This window comes from Pinus tabuliformis, chromosome 5_1 (assembly GCF_031772625.1).
Source record: "Pinus tabuliformis cultivar Carrire ecotype Pingquan chromosome 5_1, CPIR1, whole genome shotgun sequence".
Lineage (NCBI taxonomy): Eukaryota > Viridiplantae > Streptophyta > Pinopsida > Pinales > Pinaceae > Pinus > Pinus tabuliformis.
The window spans coordinates 888,243,957-888,271,067 of NC_142305.1; positions in this window are offsets into that span (position 1 = coordinate 888,243,957).

Here is a 27,111-nt window from a genome sequence, read left to right on the forward strand (position 1 = left end):
CTTGAGTCAAGTCACCAAGGGCGGGGCGAAAGCAAAATTCTTTTGGTCTGAATCTCAACAGAAGGCATTCAGGGAGTTGAAGGATCGCCTCTGCACGGCACCAGTGCTCGCGTTACCAGATTTACAACAACCATTTGAGGTCGAGACAGATGCCTCTGACTATGCTATTGGGGCAGTCCTTACTCAACATGGACATCCAGTGGCATATCACAGTGAAACACTTTCAGACACAGTCCGGAAGTACCCCACTTATGATAAAGAGATGTATTCCATTGTACAGGCCTGCCGACAATGGAAGCATTACATTTTGGGGAAGGAAACGGTCATCCACACAGACCACCGACCCCTGCAGTTCATACAGACCCAAGGGAAATTGCAGAATGATCGCCATCAGAAGTGGTCTACATACCTGCAACAGTTTCACTTGAATATCAAGTATAAAAAGGGCAGCACCAATAATGTTGCAGATTGCCTCAGTCGACCACCGATCATGGCGTTAACCACCGTGCTCAACTCTTGTGGGCACGAGACTTCTGATTGGCCACTTCTCTACAAAAGCGACCCAGAATTCGGCCACACATACCAGACACTCTTGGAGGGTCGGCATGTTGCAGATTTTCACCTCCAGGATGCCCTATTATGCCACCTCGGTCACCTTTGTGTTCCTTCAAGCGAGCGTGCCAAGATGATTTGGGAAGCACACTACAGTCGGGCTGCTGGGCATTTCGGGGTCGAGAAAACAGTGGCAGTACTGCAAAATTATTTCTATTGGCCGAATCTTCGACAGGATGTTGGGAAGTACATCCGATCATGTACTGCCTGTGCCATTGCCAAACCGACCATTAAGAAGCAACGGCCTCTATACCCCGTTGCCTACCCCTAGTCGACCTTGGGAATCCATCTCCATGGATTACATGTCAGGCCTTCCTTCCACTAAGCATGGAAATGACTGTGTTTTTGTGGTCGTCGACAGGTTCTCGAAGATGGCCATTATGGTGGCCTGCAAGAAGAATATCACAGCAGAAGCCACTGCTAAACTCTTCTTTGAACGAGTGTGGGTGCACTTTGGGATCCCACAGTCTATCATCTCAGATCGGGACAGTCGGTTTCTCAGCACATTTTGGTCCAGTCTCTGGTCAATGCTGGACACCAAACTCACGAAGTCCACAGCCTTCCATCCTCAAACTGATGGCCAGACAGAGGTTGTCAATAGGATGATTGTGCACATTCTGCGCATGTATAACTCAAAGCATCCACGCACATGGGACGAGAGCCTCCCCTATGTTCAGCACAGCTACAACCGAGCTCTTCACAGCTCCACTGGCCATAGCCCTTTTCAGGTGGGTTTGGGATTCCAGCCACTATGCCCCATTGATGTGGCCATGCCACTTGCAGCTACTCACATGAATTCAGCTCATGTCCAGTCCGAAACAGATAAGGCCACCAGCTTCATTGAGCGCATCCAACATATTCGCCAGCAGGTCCATGACATTCTTGAGAAATCAAATGCCAAGTACAAGCAGCGACATGATCAACATCGGGTGCCACACAAGTTTCAGGTGGGCGACAAAGTCTGGTTGCATTTGCAAAAGGAACGCCTTACTGGAGCCTATCGGAAATTGAGACCACTCCGATATGGTCCTTACACCATTACTAAGGCTATGGGAGACAATGCATTTGAGCTCAGCATTCCCCCATTCCTTGGCCTGCACCCAGTGTTCAATGTGGACCGCCTTCGGCCATACTTTCCACCATTGCTAGACACATCCGACATTGCAGAACAGCTCAAACCCACAGAATTAAATCCAGATTGCATGGAACAAGCTGCAACTGATCGGATCATGGACACACAGATCAAGAACACTCGCCAACAGAATATCCAACTGTATCGAGTTGTCAAAGCAGGCCAACTCCTTCAGCAGGGCAAGTGGCTCACCAGGGAACAAGTTCAGCAAAGTTTCCTCATCTCATGGAGGAGCTCAACGCAATGGGGACCATTGCTTCCTAAGGGGGGAGGAATGATCCAGGTGGATATTGGTGGCCACCTGCCAAGTCCACCTGGACCCCCACCATTGTCTTTCTCAGCATTTTCAGTTTCCTTAATTGTAGCACAACTTACTATTTTTAGCAGTTTTTCGGGTCCTGAACTTCCGGAGCCGTTTTGAGGCCCTAAACGACGTTTTTTGTGGAATCCAGGGGAGACATGGGTCCACCAATGTTGCCCGTTCCAACAATGATAGTACTCGGATAGATCTTTCTAACGAGCTATTGTATGCGTCAAACGGAGATCATATGCCAAAGTTACGACCCCGGGAAGTTGATGTACCAATTTACCCCAAACGGGGCCCACAGTTTGGCGTTTCATCTCCTAGGGTTAGGTTTTGGAATGTTAAGGGTTTTCCATTGTTTCTCAACAATAAATAGGCCTTCGAGCCTCATTGTAACACAGTTCAGAGGCATGTAGCCATCACATCTCTTCTCAGAGATAAGCTACCATCGCCCTAGCTGGTTTATTTCCATTTCTGGTTGTAAGCATATTTCAGTATTTTCCATTAATGAAATGAAGTATTATTTCCGCTGCATCTTTGTGTATATGGTTATCTCTGTAATTTGTTGCGTTCCTGTTTAAATCCGGATCAGTGGTATCAGAGCGGTCTGCTTTTTCTCTGTTTTTCTTTGCATGTCCCCAACAAGGTCGGGATATAAGGAGTTAGGGCTTGAACTGGTTGAACCTTTGCAAGACCAGCCTCGCAAATCCCGACGGCCTCCCATGGCGGACGAGAAGAAAGACGAGGGGGCAGGAGATCCCATCAAAATCTTGCTCGAAGAAGCCCTCGAGCGACAACGGAACGCGATGATGGACAGCTTTGCCCAGATCCTTCAGCGGCTACCCAGAAGCGACGCATCGGCTTCCAGCAGCTACTCTGGAAACGCCACACCCTTTAAGGTACAAGTTAATTTTGAAATCCCCATATTCGAGGGTCAGATAGACGCAGATGCCGTAGATAAATGGTTAAATCTGCTAGAGGGTTATTTTTCTGTTCATGAATTTTCGAGTCGGGAAAAGATTGTTTTTGCTCTTCTCAAAGCAGCCCCCCACGTCAAGGACTGGTGGGAAACCTACTGCGAGCAGAAGGATGAAAGTACTGGCTCACTATTTTCAGCCGCACCCACCTGGGATTCGTTCCGGGATGCCATCAAGGAGCAGTACTACCCTGTTGGAAGCTATGAGGATGAATACATAAAGTGGACCACGCTGCGGCAGGGAAGGGACCAAGACGTGCCGGAGTTCACCAATCTTTTCCATACCCTTCGCACAAAGTTGGGTATCAAGGATTCGGAGCAACATTTGATACTCAAATACCGTGGCTGCCTGCACAAGTACATCCAGGAAGAAATACAATTCCTAAACATCCCCTCGCTCGGCGCAGCATACCGATATGCCGTCAAGGTCGAGCAGAAGTTTAAACAAAAGAAGCGAGACTTTGGATCTGCGAATCCAAAGCAGGGGAAAGGTGCCCCTAAACCACAGAACAAAGGACAAAGCCAAGGCGGGACAGCCCAAGACAACCAGCCGAAGCTGCAAGCAAAGAACAGCACCGCGAAGCCGAGAAAGGACACTGGAAAATGGTGCGAGTTCCATAAGAGCTCCACTCACAACACAAGTGAGTGTCGGGCCAAGCAGTCACTGGTGGCTGAGCTAAAGGTTTCAGAATCAGATGCATGTTCCGACTCTGAGTCAGAACCCGATAAGGGGTATGAAAAAGGGAAGCAGATCATTGATGCGGATCCCAGCGCCACTGTTGCTACCGCAAAGATCCAGAAAAATGAACCCGAAGATCCAGAGGAGGAGGAGCGTCTCTTCCACTCCCAGATGTGGGTAAAGGGCTCCCCGATACAGTTCATTGTTGATAGCGGGAGTCAAAAGAACCTCATTTCGGCAGAGGTCGTGAAGCGGTTGGGCTTACCGACCACAGCACATCCACAACCATACACCATTGGGTGGCTTCACCAAGGACGAGATCTTCGCGTGAGCCAGCAGTGTCGCCTTCCATACAACATCAAGCCCTTCACGGATGAGGTATTGTGTGACATTGCTCCCCTTGAAGTTTGTGATGTATTACTAGGACAACCATACTTGTGGAAGCGACATGCTGTGTATGAATCAAGGCCCCGTGCTGTTATTATTACATTGGGAAATAAGTTGTTCAGGATACCAGAGGTAGCACCACCTGCCGCCATCTCTTTGATTACTGCAAAACAATGCAGTAAGATCATTTCCAAAACCAGGAAATTTGTTTTCCTGATGATACGCCCTCAAGGAAAGAAGAAGACAGTGGCCGCGGCCTCCAGACGGGGTCCCTCTGCACGACAACTACAGATGGACAAGATTGTGGAGGAGTACGATGACATCTTCACCTCCCCGGCAGGGGTTCCTCTGCACTGTCAAGTCAAGCACTCCATCGATCTGACCCCAGGTGCGCCGCTACCCAATGGACCAATTTATCGGCGCTCCGTTCTGGAGAACAATGAAATCAAGAGGCAGATTCAGGAGCTCCTGCAGAAAGGTCACATCCGTCCGAGTTCATCGCCCTGTGGGAGCCCGATCGTGTTGGTACAGAAGAAGGATGGGACGTGGAGACTCTGTATTGACTATCGGGCGCTGAACAAGATCACTGTCCGTAATAGGTACCCGATCCCGCGGATTGATGACCTCCTAGACCAACTAAAGGGGGCGAAATATTTCAGCAAGATCGATCTGAAGTCAGGATATCACCAGGTACCAATCGAACCCTCTGATGTGTGGAAGACTGCCTTCAAATCCAAGGAGGGCCTCTTCGAATGGTTGGTCATGCCTTTCGGATTGACGAATGCTCCTGCAACCTTTATGAGGCTAATGGATGACATCTTGCGGCCATTCACCAACTCCTTTGTAGTAGTATACTTGGATGACATTCTGATCTTCAGCCAGAGTTGGGAAGAGCACCTCCACCACATCCGACAGGTTCTCCAAACACTGCGGCAACACAAGCTATGTGCCAATTTGGAGAAATGCACTTTTGGCATGACCCAGGTTCAGTATCTGGGATACATCATTGATGAACAGGGGGTGCATGTCGATCCAGCCAAGATCCAAGTCATTCGGGATTGGCCCTCTCCAACCACTCTAACAGAGCTCCGCAGCTTTCTAGGTCTTGCCAACTTCTACCGCAGGTTTGTGTTGGGGTTTTCTCATATTTCTTGGCCCTTGAGTCAAGTCACCAAGGGAGGGGCGAAAGCAAAATTCTTTTGGTCTGAATCTCAACAGAAGGCATTCATGGAGTTGAAGGATCGCCTCTGCACGGCACCAGTGCTCGCGTTACCAGATTTACAACAACCATTTGAGGTCGAGACAGATGCCTCTGACTATGCTATTGGGGCAGTCCTTACTCAACATGGACATCCAGTGGCATATCACAGTGAAACACTTTCAGACACAGTCCGGAAGTACCCCACTTATGATAAAGAGATGTATTCCATTGTACAGGCCTGCCGACAATGGAAGCATTACATTTTGGGGAAGGAAACGGTCATCCACACAGACCACCGACCCCTGCAGTTCATACAGACCCAAGGGAAATTGCAGAATGATCGCCATCAGAAGTGGTCTACATACCTGCAACAGTTCCACTTGAATATCAAGTATAAGAAGGGCAGCACCAATAATGTTGCAGATTGCCTCAGTCGACCACCGATCATGGCGTTAACCACCGTGCTCAACTCTTGTGGGCACGAGACTTCTGATTGGCCACTTCTCTACAAAAGCGACCCAGAATTCGGCCACACATACCAGACACTCTTGGAGGGTCGGTGTGTTGCAGATTTTCACCTCCAAGATGCCCTATTATGCCACCTCGGTCACCTTTGTGTTCCTTCAAGCGAGCGTGCCAAGATGATTTGGGAAGCACACTACAGTCGGGCTGCTGGGCATTTCGGGGTCGAGAAAACAGTGGCAGTACTGCAAAATTATTTCTATTGGCCGAATCTTCGACAGGATGTTGGGAAGTACATCAGATCATGTACTGCCTGTGCCATTGCCAAACCGACCATTAAGAAGCATGGCCTCTATACCCCGTTGCCTACCCCTAGTCGACCTTGGGAATCCATCTCCATGGATTACATGTCAGGCCTTCCTTCCACTAAGCATGGAAATGACTGTGTTTTTGTGGTCGTCGACAGGTTCTCGAAGATGGCCATTATGGTGGCCTGCAAGAAGAATATCACAGCAGAAGCCACTGCTAAACTCTTCTTTGAACGAGTGTGGGTGCACTTTGGGATCCCACAGTCTATCATCTCAGATCGGGAGAGTCGGTTTCTCAGCACATTTTGGTCCAGTCTCTGGTCAATGTTGGACACCAAACTCACAAAGTCCACAGCCTTCCATCCTCAAACTGATGGCCAGACAGAGGTTGTCAATAGGATGATTGTGCACATTCTGCGCATGTATAACTCAAAGCATCCACGCACATGGGACGAGAGCCTCCCCTATGTTCAGCACAGCTACAACCGAGCTCTTCACAGCTCCACTGGCCATAGCCCTTTTCAGGTGGGTTTGGGATTCCAACCACTATGCCCCATTGATGTGGCCATGCCACTTGCAGCTACTCACATGAATTCAGCTCATGTCCAGTCCGAAACAGATAAGGCCACCAGCTTCATTGAGCGCATCCAACATATTCGCCAGCAGGTCCATGACATTCTTGAGAAATCAAATGCCAAGTACAAGCAGCGACATGATCAACATCGGGTGCCACACAAGTTTCAGGTGGGCGACAAAGTCTGGTTGCATTTGCAAAAGGAACGCCTTACTGGAGCCTATCGGAAATTGAGACCACTCCGATATGGTCCTTACACCATTACTAAGGCTATGGGAGACAATGCATTTGAGCTCAGCATTCCCCCATTCCTTGGCCTGCACCCAGTGTTCAATGTGGACCGCCTTCGGCCATACTTTCCACCATTGCTAGACACATCCGACATTGCAGAACAGCTCAAACCCACAGAATTAAATCCAGATTGCATGGAACAAGCTGCAACTGATCGGATCATGGACACACAGATCAAGAACACTCGCCAACAGAATATCCAACTGTATCGAGTTGTCAAAGCAGGCCAACTCCTTCAGCAGGGCAAGTGGCTCACCAGGGAACAAGTTCAGCAAAAGTTTCCTCATCTCATGGAGGAGCTCAACGCAATGGGGACCATTGCTTCCTAAGGGGGGAGGAATGATCTAGGTGGATATTGGTGGCCACCTGCCAAGTCCACCTGGAACCCCACCATTGTCTTTCTCAGCATTTTCAGTTTCCTTAATTGTAGCACAACTTACTATTTTTAGCAGTTTTTCGGGTCCTGAACTTTCGGAGCTGTTTTGAGGCCCTAAACGACGTTTTTTGGGGAATTCGGGGGCAACATGGGTCCACCAATGTTGCCAATGTTCCCCGTTCCAACAATGATAGTACTCGGATAGATCTTTCTAACGAGCTATTGTATGCGTCAAACGGAGATCATATGCCAAAGTTACAACCCCGGGAAGTTGATGTACCAATTTACCCCAAACGGGGCCCACAGTTTGGCGTTTCATCTCCTAGGGTTAGGTTTTGGAATGTTAAGGGTTTTCCATTGTTTCTCAACAATAAATAGGCCTTCGAGCCTCATCGTAACACAGTTCAGAGGCATGTAGCCATCACATCTCTTCTTAGAGATAAGCTACCATCGCCCTAGCTGGTTTATTTCCATTTCTAGTTGTAAGCATATTTCAGTATTTTCCATTAATGAAATGAAGTATTATTTCCGCTGCATCTTTGTGTATATGGTTATCTCTGTAATTTGTTGCGTTCCTGTTTAAATCCGGATCACCATCTCCACTCCCCCTTTGGCCCTGGACCACCTTCCCTTAGCTAATAGAGATTTCCAGATAAAAGATACCACTGTTATAGAGCTCCTACTCAAAATTCATTGCCAAAGTAGGGATAAGTTCCTGAACCATGCTGATGAAATTGGCCTTTGGGAGTCAAATTTTCCCAAGTACTAGTTCCCCCAAGTCCACATTTTTCCTGAAACTGTACTTATGTGCTATGCTTGCTACGTCCCCAGTCATAGAACCATCATGTCTCATGACCAGAAAGTCCTTTTCACCATCACTCCTGAGTCTATCAATGAGATGTTGCAGCTCCAACCAGGGCCAAACCTAACTCCCCTCTCAATTGGAGACCTATTAGACTTATATCCCAAACTCAACTCTGCAATATTGGCCCAATTGATCCAAACCTTCATCATAGAAGAGAAGCACACCCCCAAAGACCCCCCTCCATATGTAGCAACTATATTTTCTCCTTGGGGCTGAAATATTGTATCCATGATATCTTGTGTTTTGGGTTACTCCACAAGTGAGTACATTGATGAAATCATCTTGGCTTTCATGTCCATCTATACCCCAGGACAACCTCCTGCAACTATTTATGACTTTGCCACATTCATAGCTGATAGAATGCATGAGTAGTTCACAAGAATGGGAAATGAAAGGGTTTTCAAGTAATCCTCAGTTCTATACCACATGTTTTTATATTATCAATCGAGGAAATTCCCATTCACCCTTCAAAAGTTGGACACCAAGGGTCAGCCCACGTCAGTCATTTTTTGGACCCCATTGATCCACTAGTACTAGTCTCCATACTCTTACTCTGATTTTATTGATTTATTTGTACACCCAGTCATGACAATGTTGACTGGAAGCCCTCCTACAAGGATCTGTCTAGAAATAAAAAGAGTCCTCCAATTATCTAAACATACCAAAGTTGGTGACTGGTACATTTACCAGAACCATACAGAAATCAGGATTTATGGTTGCATGTTGGCACCATACAAGCTACCAAGGTACCTCCCAATGAGGTTGTTTGCATTAGAATACTATAGGAAAATTATAAATGCAGATGAAATAAACTTTGCCAATGCCAAGAACAAGGCCAATTTCAAGTGAAAAGACCAACTAGGCCCCTTCATATGCAACTCTAGAGAGGTTGGCCAAGAGGCAGACTTAATATTACAAAGGATGAAGTTCCAAAGAAGTTTTGTCTGGAGATACGATCCTTTGGAATTCATCACAAAGAAAAGACAAAAGGTCAAGCTAGGACCTTTCATTCACCATCCCATACCTGAGATAGAAGCTTATGCAAATCAAACAGAATGGGTGGAAGGTACCCTAGCAGAACAGGACAGCACCAGAGTAGATATTGAGAATGCCCTTATTGATTTAGAAAAGCATCTTGATGACAGTTGTTTTCTATAGGTACCAGAAAAACCAGAAACTACCATGAGCACTCCTCCAGTCATGCAGACTCCTCAAAACGAGGAGAAGGCCCCAAAAAGAAATAGAGAAGGAGCTTCCACTTCAGGGATGGCCACCTCTAATTTACAGTAGGAATCAAACAAGAGGCAAAGGCTAAATCTAGCCTTGAGTAGGAATACACTGAAGGCTCAACTGAGGTTACCAATATAGAAGTAGAAAGAAGTAGGCCTGCCACTCCATCTGGAGGCATACAAGAGCCTTCCACTTCACAAACACAGATGTTGGAAAGGCAACTCAGTGTGAAAGTATATTCCTTCAGAATGCCTGTAGACAAAGACCATGATATCAAGGAAAGATACAGAGAAATAAAAGCAAGGAATGAGAAGCTTAAGGTCCAAACTTATGCCCAATACCTGAAGATGACCCCTACAAATCAAACAAGGCTAATGTTAGCCTTTGATATCAAAGACGGGAAAATGCAAATGACTTTCATCAAGCCTACAACTCAACAGCCAAGAAAAGCCTCAGATTTCAAGAAAGTAGATTTCAAAGTGCTCACAAGGGATATCCATCCCATAGACCAGATTGAGCTACACAAGCAAACAGGGAAGATGATATACTCCAATTTGACTGGAAAGGCCATAGTTTCCCACCAACTACAGAACTCCCTAAACAACATGTCTGCACAATTCTAGTTGGAAAAGGCCTCCTCATAGGCCAAGGACACTAGAATCAAGTCCTTGGAGGACTTAGTAGTTGAATTGGGACAGTATCCCAAGGATATAAAGGCCACAGAGTAGCTAATTAAGAAGAAGAACGATGATATCACTACACTCAAGAAGCAGCTAAAAATATGTCAGTTGCATCATTCACAAACATTAGAGGTCCTCGAAGCCTAGCAAGGACATGAAGAGCTCATGGACATGGTCCTGAAGCTGAATGACCAACTCAAGGAGACAGAGAAGGAGTTGGACAGTTTAATTCAATCAAAGAAAAGTGACTTGGCCACAACTTCCAGAACTATCATCCCCACAGTATCCACAGCAGTTCCTTCTACACTGGCACCCACAGCTCCACCTGCAACAGCATTTCCAGTAACAGCAGAATCTACTACAGCAGTAGGAGCACCAGGGGACAAAGCAGCAGAACTTGTGAAAGCCATGGAAGATATGTCTATCCAGGCTACAGAGATGAAAAGATTGAAGGAAAAGGTGGCAAGTTTGGAAATTGACTGCAAACTTGCCAACTCAAGCAGAAAGAGGAAACGCAAAGGGCCCAGAGAATGGGTGAGAGGATCAAAATCCTGGAAAAGGATTTGACACTTGAGAAGCCACTTGGACAAACCAAGGAAATGCTGTGGGCCAATATCATTGACTCTGTCAATGATATTTGGCCATCAATCCAAGTTATTTTTGAGCAAACAGAGCTAGTAAAGGTAGCTACTGAAGCTATCCAGAAAGTGAAGGAGGAATTGGGAAATAAGCATGAGGATGCAAATAGACTCATCCATTTCCTCAAAAGAAAAAATAAATATGAGCTACAGGAGTTGAACATTGCAGACACAACTTCCACCATTTTAGAAATAAGGAAGGTTCTTTCTAAAAGGAACCTTATGCTTAATTTGGAAGAAAAGTGCCACAATATGCAGGTAGTCATTGATAGGTTCATGGCTAAATTTCAAATTTTGAGGGAGAAAGGTCTGCCCAGTCCTATGGTCATCAATGACAAACTCGTGACACAGTCGGACTATGGGGATAGACTTAGAAAATTAGCTAAGGATCAAGCCAGTTCCTCATCCATTAAAGCCTTGCCAACGGGCAAAGTATTATATGACACATTTGAGAACTTGCTTTTCCTTGCGCATGAGGTAAAACATTTGTTCCTCACTAAGCCCAATTTTGCAAAGTATACTGAGGCTAATGAGATTTACAGGAGGATGATAAATGTAAAATTACCAGATGCAGAATGGTGGGGAACTGCGACTGATTTACTGTGATAAATTAATAGCTAAAAGTTACCACATAGTAAATATGAAGGCAGCAGGATGAAACAGGGAAAAACAACACAACAGGGTCAAAGAGTAGCAGGGTCAAAGAGTATCAAATGAAAGATTAAAGTAGAGGAGACTCCAGTGTAAAACTGCCGCAACTATCAGCTAGCATAAAGGGCTACATCTCAACCATAAAGGCCAGCACAACCATAATTGAAGGGACAGCAAGAAACAATTCATTAGTTGTCTCTATCTTCTTGCTAGAAGATATTTGTATTTCCTAGAATAAATCTCAGGTTGTTTGAGATATTTTGTAATAAGTTCTTGTATAAATACTTCACAATTTGAAGTATGTAGTGTGGATTCCAAAACATTTCTATAGACTTCTTGTTCTTAAGTCTGAAATTCTATTGTATCAATGACTGGATTAGCTAGCTGGATCAAGGAATAAAGATCAGATATTTTACAGGATTCTTGTGTAAAGAAAAATACAAATAAGTATTCTCTCATGTTTAATGTTGTTTTCTTTCAAGTTTTTCGTAATCTTTATGTATCTCTTAAATCTGAATGTTATAACATGGAATGATATTTCAGAAATTGCTTAAATGAACTTTGTCTTGACTGTTATGCATTATTATATGTTTTCTTCACGAATCTAAGTTAAGGAATTCTTGATTGCTCCTTAGTTTAGGTGGCTTCTTGTGATCTGTAGCAAAGGATTCTTAATTGCCCTTTGTTCATGATTATCCTCTGTTCTCAAGTTGTTTGAGATATTTTGTAATAAGTTCTTGTATAAATACTTCACAATTCGAAGTATGTAGTGTGGATTCCAAAACATTTCTATAGACTTCTTGTTCTTAAGTCTGAAATTCTATTGTATCAATGACTAGATCAGCTAGCTGGATCAAGGAATAAAGCTCAGATATTTTACAGGATTCTTGTGTAAAGCAAAATACAAATAAGTATTCTCTCATGTTTAATGTTTTTTTCTTTCAAGTTTTTCGTATCTTTATGTATCTCTTAAATCTGAATGTTATAACATGGAATGATATTTCAGAAATTGCTTAAATGCACTTTGTCTTGACTGTTATGCATTATTATATGTTTTCTTCACGAATCTAAGTTAAGGAATTCTTGATTGCTCCTTAGTTTAGGTGGCTTCTTGTGATCTGTAGCAAAGGATTCTTAATTGCCCTTTGTTCATGATTATCCTCTGTTCTCCATTATGATCCCAGTCTAAGGATTCTTGAGTTCCCTTTCACCCTGGTTAGAATTACTTCACCCATTAGGCCTAAAGATTTGCATTTCGCTCTACTAGCCTGCCCTGTGAACATTCCCTTTAATGAATTGGTCCAATCCTGCTATCCATTTGTTGACTCCATAGCCCAATGGCTTGAAGACCTAGCTCTATCCATCTGCTCTAAGAATTCCACCACCCAACCTTCAAATCAAAACCAAAACCCCAAAGAACACTAAGAACTAGCCTAAAATCCCATAAGAAACAAAGCTAAATTATATAGAGAGAGCCCTCTCTGAGTCATAGGTTGGCTAGAGCCTATACTTAAAAGATTGGTTTGTGGTTACCTCGGTTTCTTCCTTCTTCTGATAACTTCTAAGGAAAATTCTAAGTGATAACATAGTGGTGACCATACTAGGGAACTCAAATCCTCAGTCTTAATAAACCTTTAAGAAAAATTTAAATCTTTCTTTCAAGCCTCTTAAAGGGTTTATTAGAAGTTATTTACAAAATCTCACAAAAAGAAAGTAATTAGAAAAAGCTTGAAATTCTGGCTTCAAGGAGAACTCACTACACTAGGGCTAATCCAAATCCAAACCCTACCCTAGTAGTTGATAATCCCAACCTGATTTCGAGAAGACCCAAAAGAGAAGAAAGTTCAGTCAGTCAAACACCTTTAATCAAAGTCGATTCGTGCCCTGATGAGTGGTTGTTTTTAGAAGACCTTCCCTTTGACGTGCCATTTGATCTTTCCCTATTTAGAACAAGGTCTGAAAGTGCACTTGATGAAATTGTTCTAGATCCAAAGTTTATTGCAGACCTTGAAGTCCAAAAGGCTAATCAGTCAATTGATCAATATATTCTAAATTCCCCACAGTCATCCCTTACTACTGCTAGGAACCCTGAGCTTTCTAAACCAATATCCACTACTCTTAGTTCACCATTATTCCCTTCAACCTCTGAAGTTCATTCCCCACCTCCATTCATACCCTCACTCCCTTACCAACCTATCATATCTCAGGTACCACCTGTTGGTCCTAGTTCATCCTCCACTACTGCATCATCTTCCAGTGCCTCAACCCCACATTTTAACCCATCCCAGCTTATAGCCATAGCAAATAGATATGCTCCCCTTGTCTTACATGCCCTACTTGGTGCCATGCCAGTAGACTACCAGAGTAAAATCGTCCAATTTGATGGCATAGGACACTACACTGCACAACACCATGTTAATAAAATGACAGAGTACTTTGAACATCATGAGATTGATATTGTGGATGTCCAAATGAGATTATTCGCTAAGACTCTAGCTGGTGATGTTATAAAATGGTTTAGATCACTGCCTAATAATAGTATTGATAGTTTAGAAGTATTTCAACAGCATTTTTGAATAGATGGGAAAAGAAAAAGAATCCTCTACAGATCCTTTCTGAATATGAAAATATTAGGAGAGGACCCAATGAAACTGTTCAAGATTACTGCACCAGATTTAACAATATATACAATGCAATTCCAGTTAATCTTAGACCCCACTTGACTTAGCATTAATAAAATTCCCTGATGGTTTTGACACAGACATGGCATTCCATCTCAGGGAAAGAAACCCCCCAACCTTAGAAGATATGCAAAGTGTAGCAGTAAGTGTAGAGGCCAATTTATTAGCTAAAAGAGCTAGAGTTAGGAATGAAAGAAGAGGATCAGCTAAAGATGAGCCTTCACCCTCTGACATTAAAATAGATAGCTTAGCAAAAGGCATGGAAAAGTTAATGGATAGAATAGAGAATATAGAGAGGAAACCCCAATGGGATAATCTACAGGCACCTCCAATTAGAAACCAGAACTTTAGGAAAAAACAAAACCAAAATACTAGAAAAAATGGACCTGATCAGAATATAAGAGCTCCTTTCCTGGAAAATTATGCAGAAACATCCCATCCTGAAGATCCAGAGCAAGACACACAGATTAACCTGATGGGACTAGATGATGAAGGTACTTTTTTCTGACCTAAGATGATCAGGAATTGCATATGCTGCAGCAATTGCAAATCCAGTCTAGAGAGTCATTTGACTATAAACAAGGTTATGATTCTACCATCTTTGAAGTACATAAGCAGTATAACCTAAGGAGTAAAAAGAATTATGATATCTCTGACCAAACCAAGAAAATAGTGCCAAATCAACCAAAGAAAATCAAAGAAGCCTCGGTTTCTAAAATCCTCTAGATTCTCCCTAGACAAAACCAGAATTCTTCTGGTACTACCATTGAAGATATTACCCCTAATCAACCTTCTGATGATCAACCCTCTTCTTCAACTTCCCCCAAAAAACCAGTGGACACACCTCAAAATACTAGACTGGAAAATTCACAAAAAGAGGTCCCCAGTAAAGGAAAAGAAGATCAACCCACTCAAATTCCTACTATAAAAATTCCTAACCCTCAAACAGAGAAAGCCCCTTTGCCTTTTAATCTAGGAGCAGAGGTAGCCAAACTAAAAATTTCAGTTCCTTTGACAGAACTAATCAAGAATGAAACATACAAAACACAGATAAACCAGACCCTGAACATCGCTGAGAATGAGGATTCGGTCAATTTGTTTGATGACCAACCAGAGCTTATATTTGGTCTTGATGTTAATGGCAAACCACTAGAAGGAGGAATACCACCTTTCTACATTAGCCTTGGCATCCATGACAAAATTCTTCACAATGCAATGTTGGATTCTGGGGCCTCCCACAACTTAATGCCCAAATCAGTAATGGAAAAATTGAACCTATACATTACAAGACCTTACAAGGACTTATTTTCATTTGACTCAAGTCAAGTAAAGTGTCTAGTGTTGATTAAAGACCTCTCTGTTACCTTAGTTCAATATGCTGCCAAGATCATCCTTATGGATATTGTAGTTGCTGACATCCCACCGAAGTATGGCATGCTGTTATCTAGGTCATGGGGAGCCAAACTTCGGGGATCTCTACAACTTGATATGTCATATGCAACAATTTCTGTTTTTGGACAACCCACGAAGTTGTACCAAGAAAATTTAATGAAATACATGGTGAGTAGCCAGGATCAGCCTCAAAACTTTCCTATCTACTATGTACATTCAGACATTGATTCTTTTATTTTGTATAATACTGATGAAACACAAGGAACTCTTTTAGACAGTATTGGTACAAAACCAAAAGAAATTGTAGTTTCAAAACAAAAGGAAACTTTCCAAACTTTAGAATTTTCCACTAAACAAGGTAGTCAAGTTGAGGAAAAATGGGTGGAAACGGATGATACGAATTATGAACATGAGATATTGTGGCATCTTGAGTTTGATGGGTCAGTAAATAAGTTTGGAGTAGGAGCAAGAGTTTGGATATACAATCTAGAGAATGACTATTTAGAAGGCCATGCATACAGACTAAATTTTAAATGTACTAACAATATGGTCGAGTATGAAGCACTACTTTTACATCTTAAATTAGTTAGGAAGCTAGGAGATATAAGATTTTCTATCATGGGAGACTCTGAATTAGTGATAAAACATATTGTTGTTGTATATATTACCAAATAACCTAGATTAAGTTGTTACATAGGAACCATTGTAGAAATACTAAACACGTTCTTAGAAACCAAAGTTGTTGTAATTCCTAGAAAACATAATATGCAGGCTCATAGTTTAGCAATGTTTGTCAGCACCTGCAAGTTACCATTTCAGCCTAACTATCAATACACTGCTGAGGTAAGGCACAGGCTTGCAATCCCAGATAATTGAAGAACTGGCAAATATTTGTTGATGACAAACAAATAAACAACTTTTTGATTTTAGAACAAGAATTTGTAAATAGCAATATAGATACTGACACATCAATAGAACTTAACACGAAAGATAAAATAGAAATTAACGAGATATAAGGTGAAGAGATAGATAGATTCTGTTATCACTTAAGAATTCTAATTTCAAAACTGCTCACATTAGTTTGATGGTAAAAAATTCGGTGCTAGTCTAAGTTTGATTTTTGTTTTTAGAGTCTTGAGTCAACTATGTATTCTCATTCATCACCGGTCATTCTCATTCATCCCCGTCTCATAGCCATGTGTCAGTTTTGTTCAAAAGTTACTATGTGTCACAAAGCTCTTTAGGTTATTTCGTAGCTCATGTAATAATTTTGAAGTGTTTCCGCAGCGCATAAATCCTTTTAGCAGTTTCGCAGCGCAACATGTTTCAGGTGATTTCGTAACGCAGAAACTCGGTCTAGGTGATTTTGTGCTGATCGGTAGCAGACCTTCCCCAGCTGTCATGTTTATCAAAATCCATTGGGTTTGCATCAACAGTTGTCAGCTTATAAGGTTTTTAGTACCCCAGCAGATGGTGTTTCATTGGGTTTATCTGGAGCACTCTTTCCTTGGAAGAAGCCTTCTGTGGTAATCAGTGGAATCAACAAGGGATCAGACTGTGGATATCACATCATTTATTCTGGCACTGATTGCAAGTGCAAGGGAAGCTCTCATGTCAGGGGTTAGAACAGGGGTTCCTTCTATTGCAATATCTTTGAATTGGGAAAAAGATGAGAGCAGCGACAGTGATTTCAAGGAAGCAGTGGAAGTCTGTCTGCCTTTAATATATGCTGCAATACAAGATACTGAAAAAGATCTATTTCCTAAAGGTTGTCTATTAAAGGTTTCCTGCAAAGACTTGCATGTGAAGAGAAGAATTGGAAGTGGAAGCTTTGGTGAAGTCAAAGAGATTATCTGGATGGGAGAGAATTTTGCAATGAGGCATATGTTTACCAATGTGGAAATATTTCTTCATGAGGTCTCTGCAATGTCTAAGCTTCTGCACCCAAATCTTTTGCAGGCATTAAGCTCGTTTGTAGATAAAGACAGAAGTGAGTGCTGTCTGGTGACAGAATTGATGCATAAGGATCTTCGTAGCTTCATCAACGAGAATTCTTCTCCTCGCGAGAGAATCCCATTTTCACTTCCAAGGGCAATAGATATTATGCTTCAAATAGCCAGAGGAGTGGAGTATTTGCATTCCCATGGTATCATTCATGGGGCCTTAAAATCATCCAATGTACTGGTCAAGGTAGGATCAATTGAAGGCCAAATCTGACTTTAATATTCTACACCGGGCGTGCTCCTTCTGGTATACGGACCAATTGGGTTATGCATGAGTACAGGCTTGAAGATAAACAACTGAGACATTCCGATGTTGTTCAGGACTCCTATGTAATCCTCAAACTATATGAGAAGAGTGGCCCAGGTCCGAAAAATGGGGAGCAACATGGGGCTCCATTTAGAGAAGAAGATTGGAGTGAAAATACCAATGAGGATGTTTTGACATTGCCAACAGTAACAGATGCTTCTCCACTTGCTATACAACTTTCAGGTGGCAACTTAGATGAAAGCAATGAGGAAAAGTTCTTGCAAAAGTGCCTTTTAGATAGAACTGTTCAAGATCCTTCATCTTCTACTGGAAATCTTCTAGTTGTGTTTTTCATCCAGCGATGTCGCTACCCTGAAGCATATCAGATTCATAAAAGGCTTTGCGACTTGGAACAACAATCTATATCCCAAAGTATTGATAAGAAAATGGTCGAGAGAATTGAAATTGCGTGTGAATGGAGAACGCGGTTGATTGAAAAACTGAATTCTTAGCTTTGAATGGATGCAATTTTTCGGAGTCTCAAATTTCCGGAATTAGAGAAACCAGCAGAGAAGCAGTTAATGATGTTCAAGTTATTGTGGCATCTTTATATCTGCAGGATGCTCAAAAGGTAATTGAAGGGATTCCTAATACAACAGCAGTCGAGCTTGATATAGCTGATAAAGACCATCTTCTACAATATATATCTGAGGTAGATGTTGTGATAAGCTTATTACCTGCCAGTTGTCACACGCCAATTGCACATGCATGCATTGAGTTAAAAAAGCATCTTGTCACGGCAAGCTATGTCGATAAGAACATGTCAGATGCAAATGAAAGAGCTAAAAGTGCTGGAGTGACGATTCTATGTGAAATGGGATTGGACCCAGGAATAGATCATATGATGGCAATGAAAATGATCAATCAAGCTCATTTCAGAGGAGGAAAGATCAAGTCTTTTGTCTCATACTGTGGAGGCCTTCCATCACCTGCTGATGCAAATAATCCATTGGGCTATAAGTTCAGTTGGAGTCCTGCAGGAGCTCTAAGGGCGGGTCGTAATCCAGCAGTTTATATTTCTGAGGGACAAACTATAATGGTTGCTGGTGAGGATCTTTATGATTCAGCAACATGCTTTCGCCTTCCTCATCTTCCGGCTTTTGCTTTGGAGAGGCTTCCCAATCGTGACTCTTTGGTTTATGGTGACTTGTATGGTATCACTAATGAAGCGTATGTATTGAGTTGCTACCAGAAATACAGCGTCGAGATCTAAGAAGTGGAAATATTTCTGAATGTCCTGTTTCTCCTTTAACAGGAGAGCAGTACCAACCTTTTGATATGAAAATAGAGCAAACAATATTTTCCGCTGTTTCCAATCCATCTGCTGAGCAAATCTTGTTGACATTTGAGCCATCAGTTGCATATCTTATCATATATCAGGATTTTTGCTGTGTTATTCAGTATTCCAGTCTCATTTTCAAGGGAATCATTTCATAGCTGCCAGCCCTGTTTTTGGTTGCAATCAAGAGAGAACTATATTAGCACATCCCCTTGCACCTGAAGAGAAGATACCTATACAATTGGCACGTAAAATGATCAAGGGAGTAAGGTGCTTAAGCCATGAACAGTGTCGATCATTTAGCTATGAAAGGAAGACTGTGTTTTTGAAATTACACAGCAGTTTCGTAGCGCGCTACGAAACTGCTGTAGGTGATGATTTTTACGCAATTCAAGCAGTTTGAATTGTAAGCGGGAATTTTGAAAGGGAAACGTCTAAAGGGTATGCAAGACATCATCTGGAGCTGTCAACAGTCAATCAGGTCAAGACAGGTGGATGCTGGAAAAGGTTGAATATTCAACCCAAGTTTAAAATTTCTGTTGTAAAGCCCCTTTATCACCGTTCAAGAGGTATCAAACGATTTGCATACAAGGAACTTTTGCCTGCACACATGTTCATCGATGAAGCTTACAACGCATCAAGAACGTGGCAGTTTTCCATGTTTTGGGTTATTAAAGGCTAGAAGACATGCTTCTATACATTCGAACTTTTTGAGGAAAACTGAAGCCGAGAAGCAAGGGAAATCTCCTAATACTTCTGAGCAGTTAAAAGATTCAGCGTTCAAGGTCAATATGGAGCATTAAACATCCAGCTCACCCAAATCGAAAGAAGACCAGGTGTCAAAGAACAAGGGGAAGCCATTATGCATGGAAAATGGAGTTAGAGCCATAGTTAATTTAGAACTCTTAAAAAACTCCAGTCAGCACTTTATTGTATTTATTAGTTAGTTAAATAGTTGATAGGTGTCATTAGATGTAGTTATCGAATTCCCCTAATGCTGGAGGAGGAAACTCGATCAGTTAGAATAAGAATTCTATATATAGCTGAAACAGCAATGTAATGAGGGTTGGAAAACTTTATAAGAGAGCATAGTATTTGGCTTATGTAAAGGACTCACTTTCAGTAATATAATTTTGATTTTACTTCTCAGGATTCATGAAGGATTTTTCATATTCAGAATGTGTGATGTTGTCTTCTTCTTAGTTTTGTTTACAGTGGTATGGATGTATAATCACTCAGAATTCACTGAATGTGCTCTGATTTCCTATATGCATCTATAAACTGTGTGGTTCCTTATGAGTGTATATTCTGAATATTCAAATGTTGAATGCCCTGACTTCCATGTAAGGTCAAGATCTTTGTTGTATTGAAGTGTTGTTGACTCCATAGGCCCAATGGATACTTGTTTGATGTATTTCCAGCATTCATATTTGCCACAGTTGTTCTACAAGAGTTAGCCATCTTAGTTTAAATCAAAATCATTATTACACCCAGAGAGAGCCCTCTCAGGTTGAGGAGGCTAAGCCTCAGCCTAAAGCAGGTTTGAAATAGTTACTTGAAGTCTTCCTGGTCTGCAGCCTTCCAGGGCCTGATTTTGAGATAACAGATTCCATCCCACTAAATTCACAAAATCAGATGTAGAAAACCTAGAACAAGTTGAGATTGATGAGATAATTAATGAAGACACTGAAGTAATTAATCTCAAGGACAATTTCTTACCTAAGGGATTAACCCCTTTGGAAGACCTGTTTGATTCAAATGATGTCCCTAGAAAGCCCAAAATGGAACCTTTGAAATCTGATATGGAGGAGTGTAATATTGGCACTGATGAGAATCCAAAATTGATCAAACTTTCTAAATCGTTACCTCCCACTGAAAGAGTAAAATACATTGAGTTATTAAAAGAATTTCAGGATGTATTTGCTTGGAGTTATGAGGACCTCAAATCCTATGACACCAACATCATACAACACACAATCCCTATAAAATAAAATCAAAAACCTTTCAAACAAAAACTTAGAAGGATAAATCATGTCCTATTACCTTCAATTGAAAAAGAAATCCAGAGGATGTATGAAGCTAAGATAATTGCACCAATCAGATTTTCTGATTGAGTTTCAAACCTAGTGCTAACTAAGAAGAAAACCAGCGATATCAAACTCCGTGTGGACCTTAGAAACCTCAACAAAGTATCCCTTAAAGACAATTACCCTCTCCCCAAAATGGACCATATTTTGCAAAGGGTAGTTGGATCAACCAAGATCTCATTATTGGATGGGTTTTCTGGTTACAATCAAATTTTAGTTCATCCTAATGACCAAGCCAAGACTGCCTTCACTACTCCTTGGGGCACATTCATGTATGTGAAAATGCCTTTTGGACTAATGAATGCAGGAGCCACTTTTCAGAGGGCTATGGATATAGCCTTTGCCAATGAAATTCATGATTTCCTAGTAATATACCTGGATGACATTACTGTATTTTCAAAATCTGACAACCAACATTTGGATCATCTAAGGTGGGTTTTTATTAAATGTAGGAAATATGGAATTTCTTTGAACCCTAAGAAGTCATTGTTTGGATTAGAAGAAGGAAAGTTACTAGGTCATATAATTTAAAAAGATGGTATCCGAATAGACCCTGCAAGAATAGAAGCCATCTTACTGATACAACATCCAAGGAACATCAAAGAATTACAAGCTTTCTTAGGGAAAATTAACTTTTTTAGGAGATTTATTTCTATTTTCGTAGAATTAATTAGATCACTTAACAATATGTTAAAAAAAAGATTTGACCATAAAATGGACTGTTGAGGCTAAGAAATCCTTTGAAGACATTAAACTGGCCTTAACAAGAACACCAATTTTGATCAGTCCAAAATTTGACAAAGATTTCATCTTATTTTCCTTTGCTTCTGAGCACACAATTGCTTGGAGTTTTACTGCAGAAAAATGACCAGGGCTATGAACAACCTATTGCTTTCTTTAGCAAGGCCCTGAGAGATGCCTCTTTAAAATATAACATAATGGAAAAACAAGCTTTTTCTTTGGTCAAAGCTATCAAGGACTTTAGAGTATATATTTTATATTCTCATATAATAGCCTATGTTCCCAATTTAGTTGTCAAAGACATCCTAACTCAAGGTGGTCCAGATGGAAAGAGGGGAAAATGGATTGCTACTATTTTAGAATATGATATAGAAATCAAACCAACTAAGTTAATCAAGGGCCAAGGTTTAGCTAAGCTTATGGCTGAGTCAAACTGTCAGGCCCTGGATATAAACTTTATTGCACAAATAGATAATGAAGAGGAGATGGCGACTCCACTAATCAGCCAGGCCTTTATTGAATCACCATGGTATGCTGATATCATTTATGTTTTACAAAATTTACAAGCTCCTCCTGGATTATCTAAGACCAAAAGTAGATTTTTGAAGATGAAGTCCTTAAAATTTTGCATATTAGACAATGCTTTGTTTTGGAGGAATCATGAAGGTATTCTTCTCAACTGTTTATTAAAAGATGAGTCTGACAAAGTATTACAAGAGTTTCATGCAGGTGACTATGGAGGACACCTTTACTGGAAAACCACTGCAGATAAAATTCTTAGAGCTGGTTTTTACTGGCCAACTTTGTTCTCCGATGTAAAGAAACATGTGACCTCCTGTCACAAATGTCAAATTTTTTAGGGAAAGAAAAAACTTCTACCTTTACCCCTAAAACCAATTTCTGCTGAAACACCTTTTCAACAATGGGGGTTAGACTTCATTGGTGAGATTCACACACCTTCCTCTTCCCAACACCAACGGATACTCATTGCCACAGACTATTTCAGATAGAGGCCATACCTTCAAGGCAAGCCACTGACACTATTATCATAACCTTCCTTGAAACCAACATTCTATCAAGATTTGGATGTCCAACTAAGCTCATTATTGATAATGTCGCAGCCTTTAAATCCAAAAGGATGATAGATTTCTGTAACAAGTATCATATAACCCTGGGCCATTCCACAACCTAATATCCTCAAGGAAATGGACTGGCAGAATCCTCAAACATAATCATGGTGAACATCATAAAAATGTTGTTGGAGGAAAATAAGAAAACATGGAATAAAAAGCTAGTCAATGCCTTATGGGCAGATATACTAACCATAAAGAACTCAATTGGTACCTATCCCTACCAACTAGTTTATGGGATGGAAGTTGTTTTTCCATCTTCCCTAGGAACACAAACAATGAAGCTGCTCCAAGAATTGCAGGTTGAACCAAATGAAATCCAAAGAAGAATCAACCAAACAATTCATTTACAGCAAACCAAGGAAGAAGTGTACATTAGATCTCAGGTTGTGCAGGAAAGGATCAAAAAGATTTTTGATAAAAGGACCAAGGCTGAGGATTTCTACCTTGGTGACAAAGTCCTAAGATGGGATTCAAGGAGGGAAGATAAAGGTAAACATGGGAAATTTGATTTCCTATGGAAAGGCCCATATGTCATTTATGCTTTCAGAGGTAATAATGCTTTCTTCCTCAGAGAAATGGATGGTACAGAAGTAGAAGGTGGACCAGTAAATGGTCAGATGCTCAAACACTATTTTGAACCTAACTATTGATTTTTACTTTCCATTGTACATATTCCATTTTTTTTCAAAAAAAGTTTAGTTTGGATTGGATGGTGGTCATAGAAGTTGAAGCCCGGAGAGAAGGCCCTAAGCTTCGAAGGATTCACTATCATAAGTATCAATAATGCAGAGGCATAGAGGATAATTTTGCAAGGAAACATCAACAACAATTCAAAGGCTACTAATTTACAAAGTTCTTGACATTTCACTAGGAAATGCCATCCCCAAGTGGAGCCACTGTTAGGTTCCTATACCAATAGGAGTCATAATTTTGATTGACTAAGGTTAAGCCTTGTAATATTGTACATACCTTTTCTTTCTGCAAATGTTTTCCATATTAAAAAAAATTAAAATGTAAAGAGGGTATGTCCTAAAAGAATAATCAAAGGACAAAAAAATGAAAAATATGAACCCCAAGAAAACAAAAAGACCATGAAAGTGTGCAAGTCAAAATGCCACTAATATTTACTTTTTATGCTTAATAAATGATTGTGTGCAGCTTGTCACTTCTGCCACAATCCATGAATAGTCAAAATGTTTAAGCTTGGCTATTTCATGTTTTCAATTTCAGGTCTATAGATAGAGAATAAAATCTAACCACAGAGTGTAATCTTGGCATATAATTAGACAGGTAGAGTAAATAAAAGGAGATAAAATGTGTAAACTGAGCCCTTGGATGAAATAAGGTTTGATTTAGATAGTTTGCTATGTAAAGAAAAGAAAATGTTGATAAGGGTTTGCTAGCTTAAATGCACCCTAATAAAGTGAAGAAAAAATGGTAGAATGAGTAGATGGGTAACTAGAAGAAAGGTTGCAGAAGTATCGTGATTGATTAAACAAAAAGCATATTTATCATTTTTCATCATATATGAATGGACAATCAAGCATGCAAATGAACTTCAAAGTCAATTAATTAACCTCCCCCATTCATTTCACCTCTTTACTTAACTAATTTCCCATAATAAAGTTCAAAGTACTCAAAAACCTTTAAGTCAAAGAGGCTTAGAGCATTTCTTTGACTTTTGGTGGGACCGGACCCTCAACTCAAAGACTTATGGATATCAAGTACTAGACTCCCCTCATAAAAGTTCACCCCCCCTTTAGTTCATTCATTTTCCTAATAATACTCCTTTTCCTAAGGTTAAAACACTTTTCGCCTAGGACAAAGCAATTCTCCCCCATATAAAACACTTTTCATACCAAAAACCCACAAAAATGCTCTACCCTAAGTATTAATGTAAATATGTGAAAACATGTAATTCACGAAAAATCATTCTACTTAGTGTTTTTTTCCCTTTTCCGCCCATTTTTCATATTAATGACTAACTTTATTATAGTAAATTCCAATAAAAACCCAATTTCCTGTATATATTTAACTCTTATAAATTAATTAACCCTACACCCCAGTTTAATTATAAACTAAGATTTTCACCTAAAACCTGACCAAAACCTTTAACTCGTCAATCTGCGATCAAGTTAATTAATCCCCCTTTTTAATCCTCTGCTAATTATCCCGATGGCCTAATATCACTTTAAGCCATTGTTAACCCTGATACTGCCATAATTAAGTGCCCACCGGGCCCCCCACTAGCCTCCACACAACTTCTCCACCCGATCATTGTGCGATCATCCCCCCTCTTCATCCGACGGCCCTTATCCATATTGGGCCAACCCGACGTCCACCCTTTACCCACCCAACAAAGTAGTTTCCCCCATGGCCCCAGTGCTACATGTCATCCGATGAGGAATCGCGCGGCCCCCCCCAAATACCACTGAGCGCCCAAAAGCAATGCGAAATAAACTGCTTACTGCCCTTCCACTACGCGACAAATTAACCACTATTCACCCCGTAACCGCCAAAAAATAGTTTTTTGCATATAAAAGCCAAAAGCCCCAAAATTGTTTCTTTTCGCTGAAATTTTATCTGCAAACCTCTATAAGCATGCACGACACCTGCAAATGTCGAAGCTGTCAACCCACGTACAATTTCACTCCAAAGATGTCGCAGACAACCTAGTCGACCTTGCAGCCACCCTACTCAGAACCAATTCACCCCAGTTACAGGTATTTGAACTAGAATTCACCAAATACCCTGTTAATTTCGAAAGTAACCAGTTGCTGAGTGTTTTAGTTAAGATAAAAATTAATTAAAAATTGCACACCTTGTTGAAACACCATTGCCATAAATACTATAAATTACCCTCCCCCATTACTCAAATCCACAAGAATTGAGAATGGCGGCCCCTACTGCTATGGATGTGAGACCCATATCCATGCCCCATTTGGACCTGGACCACCTTCCCTTAGCTGATAGAGATTTCCAGATAAAAGATACCACTGTTATAGAGCTCTTGCTCAAAATACATTGCCAAAGTAGGGACAAGTTCCTGAACCATGCTGATGAAATTGGCCTTTGGGAGTCAAATTTTCCCAAGTACCAGTTCCCCCAAGTCCACATTTTTCCTAAAATTGTACATATGTGCTATGCTTGCTACGTCCCCAGTCACAGAACCATCATGTCTCATGACCAGAAAGTCCTTTTCACCATCACTCCTGAGTCTATCAATGAGATGTTGCAGCTCCAACCAGGGCCAAACCTAACTCCCCTCTCAATTGGAGACCTGTTAGACTTATATCCCAAACTCAACTCTACAAGATTGGCCCAATTGATCCAAACCTTCATCATAGAAGAGAAGTACACCCCCAAAGACCCCCCTCCATATGTAGCAACTATATTTTCTCCTTGGGGCCGAAATATTGTATCCATGATATCTTGTGTTTTGGGTTACTCCACAAGTGAGTACATTGATGAAATCATCCTAGATTTCATGTCCATCTATACCCCAAGACAGCCTCCTGCAACTATTTATGACTTTTCCACATTCATGGCTCATAGAATGCATGAGAAGTACTCCTCAATTCTATACCACATGCTTTTATATTATCAATCAGAGAAATTCCCATTCACCCTTCAAAAGCTGGACACCAAGGGTCAGCCCAGGTCAGTCATTTTTTGGACCCCATTGATCCACCAGTACCAGTCTCCATACTCTTACTCTGATTTTATTGATTTATTTGTACACCCAGTCATGACAATGTTGACTGGAAGCCCTCCTCCAAGGATTAGTCCAGAAATAAAAAGAGTCCTCGAATTATCTAAAGAGACCAAAGTTGGTGACTAGTAACTTTACCAAAACCATACAGAAATCAGGATTTATGGTTGCATGTTGGCACCATACAAGCTACCAAGGTACCTCCCAATGAGGTTGTTTGCATTAGAATACTATAGGAAAATTATAAATGCAGATGAAATAAACTTTGTCAATGCCAAGAAGAAGGCCAATTTCAAAATAAAAGACCAACTAGGCCCCTTCATATGCAACACTAGAGAGGCTGGCCAAGATGCAGACTTAATATTACAAAGGATGAATTTCCAAAGAAGTTTTGTTTGGAGATACGATCC